The following is a 12264-nucleotide window of genomic DNA, read 5'->3' on the forward strand; positions in this document are numbered from 1 at the left end:
GGGCTTTCTGCAGTGCGAACGCACCTCCGAAAAGGAAAGCAACCTACTCACGGCCTTAAAAGTCAACGGGACCTGGGATTCCCAGCCGGTCACCCATACTGGTACTTGCCAGGCCTCAAGCTGGCTGGCGGCCGCGATCTGACGAGAGCAGGCACATTCAGCTTAGAATGCCCGTTGACAGCTCCTCCTCCTTTCCTATGGGCTTTCTGCAGTGCGAACGCACCTCCGAAACGGAAAGAAACCTACTCACGGCCTTAAAAGTCAACGGGACCTGGGATTCCCAGCCGGTCACCTATACTGGTACTTGCCAGGCCTCAAGCTGGCTGGCGGCCGCGATCTGACGAGAGCAGGCACATTCAGCTTAGAATGCCCGTTGACAGCTCCTCCTCCTTTCCTATGGGCTTTCTGCAGTGCGAACGCACCTCCGAAAAGGAAAGAAACCTACTCACGGCCTTAAAAGTCAACGGGACCTGGGATTCCCAGCCGGTCACCCATACTGGTACTTGCCAGGCCTCAAGCTGGCTGGCGGCCGCGATCTGACGAGAGCAGGCACATTCAGCTTAGAATGCCAGTTGACAGCTCCTCCTCCTTTCCTATGGGCTTTCTGCAGTGCGAACGCACCTCCGAAACAGAAAGAAACCTACTCACGGCCTTAAAAGTCAACGGGACCTGGGATTCCCAGCCAGTCACCCATACTGGTACTTGCCAGGCCTCAAGCTGGCTGGCGGCCGCGATCTGACGAGAGCAGGCACATTCAGCTTAGAATGCCCGTTGACAGCTCCTCCTCCTTTCCTATGGGCTTTCTGCAGTGCGAACGCACCTCCGAAAAGGAAAGCAACCTACTCACGGCCTTAAAAGTCAGCGGGACCTGGGATTCCCAGCCGGTCACCCATACTGGTACTTGCCAGGCCTCAAGCTGGCTGGCGGCCGCGATCTGACGAGAGCAGGCACATTCAGCTTAGAATGCCCGTTGACAGCTCCTCCTCCTTTCCTATGGGCTTTCTGCAGTGCGAACGCACCTCCGAAAAGGAAAGAAACCTACTCACGGCCTTAAAAGTCAACAGGACCTGGGATTCCCAGCCGGTCACCCATACGGGTACTTGCCAGGCCTCAAGCTGGCTGGCGGCCGCGATCTGACGAGAGCAGGCACATTCAGCTTAGAATGCCCGTTGACAGCTCCTCCTCCTTTCCTATGGGCTTTCTGCAGTGCGAACGCACCTCCGAAACGGAAAGAAACCTACTCACGGCCTTAAAAGTCAATGGGACCTGGGATTCCCAGCCGGTCACCCATACTGGTACTTGCCAGGCCTCAAGCTGGCTGGCGGCCGCGATCTGACGAGAGCAGGTACATTCAGCTTAGAATGCCCGTTGACAGCTCCTCCTCCTTTCCTATGGGCTTTCTGCAGTGCGAACGCACCTCCGAAAAGGAAAGCAACCTACTCACGGCCTTAAAAGTCAACGGGACCTGGGATTCCCAGCCGGTCACCCATACTGGTACTTGCCAGGCCTCAAGCTGGCTGGCGGCCGCGATCTGACGAGAGCAGGCACATTCAGCTTAGAATGCCCGTTGACAGCTCCTCCTCCTTTCCTATGGGCTTTCTGCAGTGCGAACGCACCTCCGAAAAGGAAAGAAACCTACTCACGGCCTTAAAAGTCAACGGGACCTGGGATTCCCAGCCGGTCACCCATACTGGTACTTGCCAGGCCTCAAGCTGGCTGGCGGCCGCGATCTGACGAGAGCAGGCACATTCAGCTTAGAATGCCCGTTGACAGCTCCTCCTCCTTTCCTATGGGCTTTCTGTGAGGGTATATATATATATTGCCATATGTGTTTTTTATGCTTTTATACCTATATGCAAGTTTTATTCAATTCCAAATGAGAAAAAAAAACTTAAATGTCACCTTACATCAGATATCTCAAGGCAGAGAGAGATGTTCTAGGAACCAGATACGGCCGCATGTACTTGGCCGATTTCCCAGAAGCGCTGGAACAAGATATCAAGATGTTCAAATGTACATGACTGTTATATGATTTTCACTGTCTCAGTCCGCAAATCCGGACTGCCCATATATGGTTATGAGCCCATCACCCCCTAGTGGTGAGAGGGCAGAGGGTATAAGATCTCATGTAATCTGTAATAAAGTGCGCAGTTTTTTCTCCCGTGTGAGGAGCTAGACCAGACTCCTGTGTGTGGTGTCTCTTCTTACGGCCGGCAACGGGGAAGTGGGGTGGGCCGATTGGTGTTGCACTTAGAATTTTTAACCCTCATAAATGGCGCAACCAACTGGGGCGGTAAAATCGGAGCTTACAGCGCATTCCACCCGGATCCACGCTACTGAGAAACCGTCCTACTGCAAACCGAGCCTGATCAACTCACTTAGAACTCCAGGTAAGACAAACATATATTTATGTTGTGTTTTACACTGCGAGTCTTGCAGCAGGACTGACTATCTGTGGTTTGTGACCGGATGGGTTGGGTTAAGAGTTCTACACGGTAACTTGTGTGGGCTCCGGGTTTGCCGTCATGGACCACTGACCGTGATATGCGCACCAATCGCTCACCCAGAAACTAGTCTGTAGTTTATTTGTTGTTGAAGTCCGTAGTGTTTTAGCGATAGTGGAGATTGTTAGATTGTTTGTTGTATCTGCAGAATTTTTTTCCTCTTACTTTTCATTTGGTCTCACAGACGAAGGAACCCTCCGTTCGAGTTTATTTAGTCGTTAATGGTTTAGAGGAGAGGGAAGCACTCTGTAAGACAGGTCCCATTGACGAAGGAACCCTCCGTTTTAGTGTAGTTTAGTTGTTGATGGTTTAGCTGAGGAGAGGGATGTACTCTTTGGGACTGGTTCCATAAGAAGAAGATGCCTTCGGTTGTATTGCCATATATAAGGGGCTGACAATTCGGGTCAGAAGGATTCACTCTATGGAGCGTGTTATTATTATTATTGTTGTTGTTGTAATATGCGTAAGACCTTATTAAAGAAGACAGAGCCCCTCAAGGGCTGCCGCCGTGTGGATGAATCTGTAAAATGTAAGAAAACTCTAATGAAAATGTGTGACACCGACCCGCACGGTAGATTACAAAATGGTGTCTGGGAGGAGGTCTTTAGGACCCAGAGGTGCCTTGGAAGACCAAGGTTTGCTAGAAGGAAAGAGAGAGAGACAGTCAGAGAAAGTTACGTATATACACATTATTTGTTTAAGAAAGTGTCCGTAAGTGAAATGTTGAAAAGTACAGTAAGTGATCAAGAGGGCGTCAGGAGAGTGTCTATTGAAGGTTATATTGGCAGTTAGGTAGGGGAGAGAAGTATAATGCACGTGATTGGTTGGCAAAGAAGGGAAGAAAATGTGTATAATACAAGATAGATAATAGATAATATGTATAATCCATACTAGGTGGATATATATGTGTATATTTATATACTGTATGTGCAAATAGTTAACAGCTTGCTCTTAGGGGAGAAGAGGTTGTTGACATATAGCTGCGACTCTGTGTAGCCTTCCAAGGTCAGGAAGATAACAGCGAGAGAGAAAATACAAATAACATCCTTGGTTAATATCTTGGCTTGCTTGCAATGAATTGAAATGAATTTAATTAGTTATACTGTCTTAGTAGGCAGGGAAATATAGTAATTTCTAATGTATATTCTTACTTATACAGGGGTTGAAAATGAATGTTGCAGGGTCCCAGCATATGTGTTAATTATGATTTCAAAATGTTTTTTCAATAGTTTGAGCTCAAAATTATTTCAGTTTGTGTTTCATAGTCGCGGAGAGATAAGAGATTTGTTTTAAAAAAGGGTGGGGGCTTTCAGAACTCACTCCAAATTCAGGGTCACAGAAACTAAATACTTCAGTGTTTAATACAGCATATAATAGCTTCAGTAGATAAGAAATATAGAATATCTCAGTCACTCAGCAAACTTTTTCACATAATTTGTCATAAATAGCGCTCATTCACAATCTCATCTCAATAGAATCATGTACTTTATAAAAATAATAGCACTCACCTCAATGTTTTTCAGCTGATGTATGTATGTTTGTCAAACTTTTTTTGTCCGTGCATCTGCATGTACTGGTACACCTCAATGGGGGGGTGACGGAGCAGACTTGAGCGCATGGATGGATGTGAGTTAGTGACCCGTGTTCAAGCTGTGGTGGAATGTGTGATGTGGAAATTGACTGGGGGTAAAAGTCCTACCCCATGCATGGGACTTTGCTTGGTTGAGATGTGGACGTGTGGACGGTTAAGCTGAAATGGAGTTGAGAAGACGGACGCAGTGTGCCAATATCGAAGGGGTGGAGCTATATGATGTAATAGTACGTAATAATGTTTCATCCTTCTTGTCCAAGGGAGGGGGGAGAATTTTGAGCAGCTAGTTTTTTTCCTGTTTTTTTTTTTTCTCCTGTCTGAAATTTGATAAAGATATTGCAGGCAGGACCAGACTAATAATGAATTCACTTAAAGGGATATCACATTTCAAATATTAGTAGATGTTTTGTAGATTTTTCTGTCCCGGTGTAACTCATGTTTCTGTTATAGGTGCTAACATCTTACAGGCCTTATCTGCTTCCATCAAATCTTTTTACAATGTTATACTACCTTGAAACCGGGTGCTCTTGTTCCAATTGCGTACCCTGTTTCAAAGGGGGGGAGGAGAAGGCATAGGTGATCTAGGTATTGCAAATCAGCCATTTTAGGTATTGCAAATCAGCCATTTTTAAATTTTTTGCAAGTCATTTTTACATTTTTTAAATTTTTTTTTGCAACAAGGTTCTAATCTTTTTTAAATAAAATGCCAGCCTGATTGTCTAGCATTGATGCAACAAGAAAATTTAAGTTTTAAAAAGTTACTGAAAGCCCTTGTTAATGCATATTTTGAGTTGTTTTTTATAGATGGTACCCAGGGTGATTGACAACTCCACACTGGATATGCAGTGGTCACACAACAAGATGTCCTAAAAGCAGAATGCCTCCGCATGTCGCAGTACAAGAAGCGGAACTAAAAGCACTCACGGAGGCGTGTAGAGTGGAGGAAGGTAAGACGGCAAACATTTACACTGACTCCCGGTATGCATTTGGCATAGCTCATGATTACGGCCCAACATGGAAGGCCAGACAGTTTTTTACCTCAGCAGGACAGCCAATTAAAAATGTTGCAGCGGTGCAGAGTCATGGAGACCCTATTTCTACCTGACAAGGTGGAAAGCTCACACCAATTCCTACACCGGAGAAGCAAGAGGCAACGCCATCACAGGCCACACAGCAAAAGCAGCGGCCCTCAAGCCGTGGAAGACAGAAGAAAAGAAGAATTTGACTACACTTGGACTTTTATAAAACTTGGACTTTGATAATAATTTTGGACTTTGATTTGAACTTGAACTTTGATAAAAACATTGGACTTTGATATGCTAATGACTTTACAGTTAGGAGCCAGCAAGGAAGAAAAAGACAAATGGACTAAAAAGGGACGGCGTATGGTGAACAGTCAACAGCACTTGCCTACCACGGTCCCTGTGCCCAATGATGGCCCAGCTGACGCACGGAAAGACGCATCTGTCAAAGCAACAATGATGTCAACGCTTGAACGAGGACGGGTGGCTCTTTGGTTTTCTGTAGCTGCTGCATCATTTGTCCAATTTTGCATGATCTTTGCCGTAAGCAACAGGGCAGAAGTAAATTTGCCACATCACACTTGCCTAGACCACTCTACCCATTTCAGGGATTGCAAATTGGCTACACTCAGCTCCTACTTGTTGGGAAGCATGAATATGTGCTTGTTGTTGTTGATGTCTTTTCAGGTTGGAGACCTACCCTGTTACCAAAGTAAATAAGCAGGTAACTGCACAGAAGCTCATGAATGAGGTAATCCGCAGATATGGGGTATCGGAAGTGATTGAGTCAAACAAAGGTACACACTTCACAGGTGAAATAATGCAACACATCATGTCTGTTTTGGGTATATTCCAGGCTTTTCACACACCCTACCATCCGCGGAGTAGGGGGAAAGTAGATACAAAAGGCAATAGAGGAAACGGGTAAATCTTGAATTGAGTGTCTTTCATTAGTTTTTTTCCTTAGGAGGATACATGTCACAGTAGCAGAGTTTGGTGAATGATTTTCTTGTTAATTTTGTCATGGGTCCCTCCAAGGAATTGTTAGTAATGTATTCTGTAGTCTCTGCTTTTATCCCAGGTCCTACAGATGAGTGTCACAATCTAAAACCAGGTGACAGGGTCCATGTGAAAAAGTTTGAGAGACAAACCCTGTTTAAAGGTCCTTACCAGATGTTGTTCACCATCCCAACTGCAGTAAAGCTTGAAGGAAAGCCCACTTGGCACTGAAAAAACTCATGATCCTGCATATCCTTTACATGCTATAATGTGGTACAATTCCTCCAACACACACCTTTGACTACTGTACACTAGCCCCTGTTTCAGAACAAATTAATATAATCAAATGTGCAATATGAAGCCTACACTGAGGGTGAGAATCCAACACCGCATCGTGCTAAGAGAGACGTTGACGCTCCAGGTGGTAACTTTGATCCACATGTATACATAGATGCAAGAGGAGTGTCAAGGGGGGTGCCAGATGAATTTAATTCTAGAGATCAGGTTAAAGCAGGTTTTGAGTCCTTATTTGCTATTATTACTGTTAATAATAATGTAGATTAGATGAATTATATCTATTACAATTAGCAGAGGTTTGTAAACTACACCAGAGATGCTTTTGCAAGGGTTAGCTGACCAGTTAGGGCCCACTGCATCCATGGCGTTCCAAAATAGAGTGGCCATGGATATGATTTTAGCAGAAAGAGGTGGGGTATGTAATTTCCTGTTTGTGTATTATCCCTTTAATGTGACCAAAATTTCCCTTGTTTGAAAAAGATGAAGAGCCAGTTCCGATAATGCCAACCAGATACGTTACCAGAAGAATGGAGAAATGTACTAGTACTGTGTCTGCCTCAGTCTCATAAGATGGACTGTCAGTGGATTTCCCATTTGCCTAGGGAAAGTGCAGAAGACCTTAGGTTCCGGCGAGGGCACACCCTGTGGGGTGTTAACTTGTACAGATAGAGGGTATGGAGGCCCGGAAATAAGCCCAGGGAATCCATGGCCTCCTTCTGAGGTGAGGTAGGGATCCCTCCCTTTTAGGAGTAGGGACTTACGGGCAGTGGAGAAACCCTGACGCAAGGGAGAGACGACCGAGGAAGAGTGCAAGGTCTGATGCTTGATCTCCATATTAAGTTTTTTAGGGGGGTTTGTGAGGGTATATATATATATTGCCATATGTGTTTTTTATGCTTTTATACCTATATGCAAGTTTTATTCAATTCCAAATGAGAAAAAAAAACTTAAATGTCACCTTACATCAGATATCTCAAGGCAGAGAGAGATGTTCTAGGAACCAGATACGGCCGCATGTACTTGGCCGATTTCCCAGAAGCGCTGGAACAAGATATCAAGATGTTCAAATGTACATGACTGTTATATGATTTTCACTGTCTCAGTCCGCAAATCCGGACTGCCCATATATGGTTATGAGCCCATCACCCCCTAGTGGTGAGAGGGCAGAGGGTATAAGATCTCATGTAATCTGTAATAAAGTGCGCAGTTTTTTCTCCCGTGTGAGGAGCTAGACCAGACTCCTGTGTGTGGTGTCTCTTCTTACGGCCGGCAACGGGGAAGTGGGGTGGGCCGATTGGTGTTGCACTTAGAATTTTTAACCCTCATATTTCTGCAGTGCGAACGCACCTCCGAAAAGGAAAGCAACCTACTCACGGCCTTAAAAGTCAACGGGACCTGGGATTCCCAGCCGGTCACCCATACTGGTACTTGCCAGGCCTCAAGCTGGCTGGCGGCCGCGATCTGACGAGAGCAGGCACATTCAGCTTAGAATGCCCGTTGACAGCTCCTCCTCCTTTCCTATGGGCTTTCTGCAGTGCGAACGCACCTCCGAAACGGAAAGAAACCTACTCACGGCCTTAAAAGTCAACGGGACCTGGGATTCCCAGCCAGTCACCCATACTGGTACTTGCCAGGCCTCAAGCTGGCTGGTGGCCGCGATCTGACGAGAGCAGGCACATTCAGCTTAGAATGCCCGTTGACAGCTCCTCCTCCTTTCCTATGGGCTTTCTGCAGTGCGAACGCACCTCCGAAAAGGAAAGAAACCTACTCACGGCCTTAAAAGTCAACGGGACCTGGGATTCCCAGCCGGTCACCCATACTGGTACTTGCCAGGCCTCAAGCTGGCTGGCGGCCGCGATCTGACGAGAGCAGGCACATTCAGCTTAGAATGCCCGTTGACAGCTCCTCCTCCTTTCCTATGGGCTTTCTGTGAGGGTATATATATATATTGCCATATGTGTTTTTTATGCTTTTATACCTATATGCAAGTTTTATTCAATTCCAAATGAGAAAAAAAAACTTAAATGTCACCTTACATCAGATATCTCAAGGCAGAGAGAGATGTTCTAGGAACCAGATACGGCCGCATGTACTTGGCCGATTTCCCAGAAGCGCTGGAACAAGATATCAAGATGTTCAAATGTACATGACTGTTATATGATTTTCACTGTCTCAGTCCGCAAATCCGGACTGCCCATATATGGTTATGAGCCCATCACCCCCTAGTGGTGAGAGGGCAGAGGGTATAAGATCTCATGTAATCTGTAATAAAGTGCGCAGTTTTTTCTCCCGTGTGAGGAGCTAGACCAGACTCCTGTGTGTGGTGTCTCTTCTTACGGCCGGCAACGGGGAAGTGGGGTGGGCCGATTGGTGTTGCACTTAGAATTTTTAACCCTCATAAATGGCGCAACCAACTGGGGCGGTAAAATCGGAGCTTACAGCGCATTCCACCCGGATCCACGCTACTGAGAAACCGTCCTACTGCAAACCGAGCCTGATCAACTCACTTAGAACTCCAGGTAAGACAAACATATATTTATGTTGTGTTTTACACTGCGAGTCTTGCAGCAGGACTGACTATCTGTGGTTTGTGACCGGATGGGTTGGGTTAAGAGTTCTACACGGTAACTTGTGTGGGCTCCGGGTTTGCCGTCATGGACCACTGACCGTGATATGCGCACCAATCGCTCACCCAGAAACTAGTCTGTAGTTTATTTGTTGTTGAAGTCCGTAGTGTTTTAGCGATAGTGGAGATTGTTAGATTGTTTGTTGTATCTGCAGAATTTTTTTCCTCTTACTTTTCATTTGGTCTCACAGACGAAGGAACCCTCCGTTCGAGTTTATTTAGTCGTTAATGGTTTAGAGGAGAGGGAAGCACTCTGTAAGACAGGTCCCATTGACGAAGGAACCCTCCGTTTTAGTGTAGTTTAGTTGTTGATGGTTTAGCTGAGGAGAGGGATGTACTCTTTGGGACTGGTTCCATAAGAAGAAGATGCCTTCGGTTGTATTGCCATATATAAGGGGCTGACAATTCGGGTCAGAAGGATTCACTCTATGGAGCGTGTTATTATTATTATTGTTGTTGTTGTAATATGCGTAAGACCTTATTAAAGAAGACAGAGCCCCTCAAGGGCTGCCGCCGTGTGGATGAATCTGTAAAATGTAAGAAAACTCTAATGAAAATGTGTGACACCGACCCGCACGGTAGATTACAAAATGGTGTCTGGGAGGAGGTCTTTAGGACCCAGAGGTGCCTTGGAAGACCAAGGTTTGCTAGAAGGAAAGAGAGAGAGACAGTCAGAGAAAGTTACGTATATACACATTATTTGTTTAAGAAAGTGTCCGTAAGTGAAATGTTGAAAAGTACAGTAAGTGATCAAGAGGGCGTCAGGAGAGTGTCTATTGAAGGTTATATTGGCAGTTAGGTAGGGGAGAGAAGTATAATGCACGTGATTGGTTGGCAAAGAAGGGAAGAAAATGTGTATAATACAAGATAGATAATAGATAATATGTATAATCCATACTAGGTGGATATATATGTGTATATTTATATACTGTATGTGCAAATAGTTAACAGCTTGCTCTTAGGGGAGAAGAGGTTGTTGACATATAGCTGCGACTCTGTGTAGCCTTCCAAGGTCAGGAAGATAACAGCGAGAGAGAAAATACAAATAACATCCTTGGTTAATATCTTGGCTTGCTTGCAATGAATTGAAATGAATTTAATTAGTTATACTGTCTTAGTAGGCAGGGAAATATAGTAATTTCTAATGTATATTCTTACTTATACAGGGGTTGAAAATGAATGTTGCAGGGTCCCAGCATATGTGTTAATTATGATTTCAAAATGTTTTTTCAATAGTTTGAGCTCAAAATTATTTCAGTTTGTGTTTCATAGTCGCGGAGAGATAAGAGATTTGTTTTAAAAAAGGGTGGGGGCTTTCAGAACTCACTCCAAATTCAGGGTCACAGAAACTAAATACTTCAGTGTTTAATACAGCATATAATAGCTTCAGTAGATAAGAAATATAGAATATCTCAGTCACTCAGCAAACTTTTTCACATAATTTGTCATAAATAGCGCTCATTCACAATCTCATCTCAATAGAATCATGTACTTTATAAAAATAATAGCACTCACCTCAATGTTTTTCAGCTGATGTATGTATGTTTGTCAAACTTTTTTTGTCCGTGCATCTGCATGTACTGGTACACCTCAATGGGGGGGTGACGGAGCAGACTTGAGCGCATGGATGGATGTGAGTTAGTGACCCGTGTTCAAGCTGTGGTGGAATGTGTGATGTGGAAATTGACTGGGGGTAAAAGTCCTACCCCATGCATGGGACTTTGCTTGGTTGAGATGTGGACGTGTGGACGGTTAAGCTGAAATGGAGTTGAGAAGACGGACGCAGTGTGCCAATATCGAAGGGGTGGAGCTATATGATGTAATAGTACGTAATAATGTTTCATCCTTCTTGTCCAAGGGAGGGGGGAGAATTTTGAGCAGCTAGTTTTTTTCCTGTTTTTTTTTTTCTCCTGTCTGAAATTTGATAAAGATATTGCAGGCAGGACCAGACTAATAATGAATTCACTTAAAGGGATATCACATTTCAAATATTAGTAGATGTTTTGTAGATTTTTCTGTCCCGGTGTAACTCATGTTTCTGTTATAGGTGCTAACATCTTACAGGCCTTATCTGCTTCCATCAAATCTTTTTACAATGTTATACTACCTTGAAACCGGGTGCTCTTGTTCCAATTGCGTACCCTGTTTCAAAGGGGGGGAGGAGAAGGCATAGGTGATCTAGGTATTGCAAATCAGCCATTTTAGGTATTGCAAATCAGCCATTTTTAAATTTTTTGCAAGTCATTTTTACATTTTTTAAATTTTTTTTTGCAACAAGGTTCTAATCTTTTTTAAATAAAATGCCAGCCTGATTGTCTAGCATTGATGCAACAAGAAAATTTAAGTTTTAAAAAGTTACTGAAAGCCCTTGTTAATGCATATTTTGAGTTGTTTTTTATAGATGGTACCCAGGGTGATTGACAACTCCACACTGGATATGCAGTGGTCACACAACAAGATGTCCTAAAAGCAGAATGCCTCCGCATGTCGCAGTACAAGAAGCGGAACTAAAAGCACTCACGGAGGCGTGTAGAGTGGAGGAAGGTAAGACGGCAAACATTTACACTGACTCCCGGTATGCATTTGGCATAGCTCATGATTACGGCCCAACATGGAAGGCCAGACAGTTTTTTACCTCAGCAGGACAGCCAATTAAAAATGTTGCAGCGGTGCAGAGTCATGGAGACCCTATTTCTACCTGACAAGGTGGAAAGCTCACACCAATTCCTACACCGGAGAAGCAAGAGGCAACGCCATCACAGGCCACACAGCAAAAGCAGCGGCCCTCAAGCCGTGGAAGACAGAAGAAAAGAAGAATTTGACTACACTTGGACTTTTATAAAACTTGGACTTTGATAATAATTTTGGACTTTGATTTGAACTTGAACTTTGATAAAAACATTGGACTTTGATATGCTAATGACTTTACAGTTAGGAGCCAGCAAGGAAGAAAAAGACAAATGGACTAAAAAGGGACGGCGTATGGTGAACAGTCAACAGCACTTGCCTACCACGGTCCCTGTGCCCAATGATGGCCCAGCTGACGCACGGAAAGACGCATCTGTCAAAGCAACAATGATGTCAACGCTTGAACGAGGACGGGTGGCTCTTTGGTTTTCTGTAGCTGCTGCATCATTTGTCCAATTTTGCATGATCTTTGCCGTAAGCAACAGGGCAGAAGTAAATTTGCCACATCACACTTGCCTAGACCACTCTACCCATTTC

The 12264-nt window shown here is 44.5% G+C and overlaps 12 pseudogenes; all 12 read right to left on the reverse strand.

Annotated features, from left to right (window-relative positions):
- Window positions 1-60: 60 nt before the first annotated feature.
- On the reverse strand, window positions 61-179 carry LOC136600765 (5S ribosomal RNA; annotated as a pseudogene).
- An 80-nt stretch (window positions 180-259) lies between these two features.
- On the reverse strand, window positions 260-378 carry LOC136600305 (5S ribosomal RNA; annotated as a pseudogene).
- An 80-nt stretch (window positions 379-458) lies between these two features.
- LOC136600408 (5S ribosomal RNA) lies at window positions 459-577 on the reverse strand (annotated as a pseudogene).
- Window positions 578-657: 80 nt separating this feature from the next.
- On the reverse strand, window positions 658-776 carry LOC136600120 (5S ribosomal RNA; annotated as a pseudogene).
- Window positions 777-856: 80 nt separating this feature from the next.
- Window positions 857-975, reverse strand: LOC136600262 (5S ribosomal RNA; annotated as a pseudogene).
- An 80-nt stretch (window positions 976-1055) lies between these two features.
- LOC136600050 (5S ribosomal RNA) lies at window positions 1056-1174 on the reverse strand (annotated as a pseudogene).
- Window positions 1175-1254: 80 nt separating this feature from the next.
- Window positions 1255-1373, reverse strand: LOC136600023 (5S ribosomal RNA; annotated as a pseudogene).
- Window positions 1374-1453: 80 nt separating this feature from the next.
- LOC136600766 (5S ribosomal RNA) lies at window positions 1454-1572 on the reverse strand (annotated as a pseudogene).
- Window positions 1573-1652: 80 nt separating this feature from the next.
- Window positions 1653-1771, reverse strand: LOC136600767 (5S ribosomal RNA; annotated as a pseudogene).
- Window positions 1772-7796: 6025 nt separating this feature from the next.
- LOC136600768 (5S ribosomal RNA) lies at window positions 7797-7915 on the reverse strand (annotated as a pseudogene).
- An 80-nt stretch (window positions 7916-7995) lies between these two features.
- LOC136600067 (5S ribosomal RNA) lies at window positions 7996-8114 on the reverse strand (annotated as a pseudogene).
- Window positions 8115-8194: 80 nt separating this feature from the next.
- On the reverse strand, window positions 8195-8313 carry LOC136600770 (5S ribosomal RNA; annotated as a pseudogene).
- Window positions 8314-12264: the final 3951 nt, after the last annotated feature.

Source organism: Eleutherodactylus coqui, unplaced genomic scaffold (genome assembly GCF_035609145.1).
Source record: "Eleutherodactylus coqui strain aEleCoq1 unplaced genomic scaffold, aEleCoq1.hap1 HAP1_SCAFFOLD_195, whole genome shotgun sequence".
Taxonomy (NCBI): domain Eukaryota; kingdom Metazoa; phylum Chordata; class Amphibia; order Anura; family Eleutherodactylidae; genus Eleutherodactylus; species Eleutherodactylus coqui.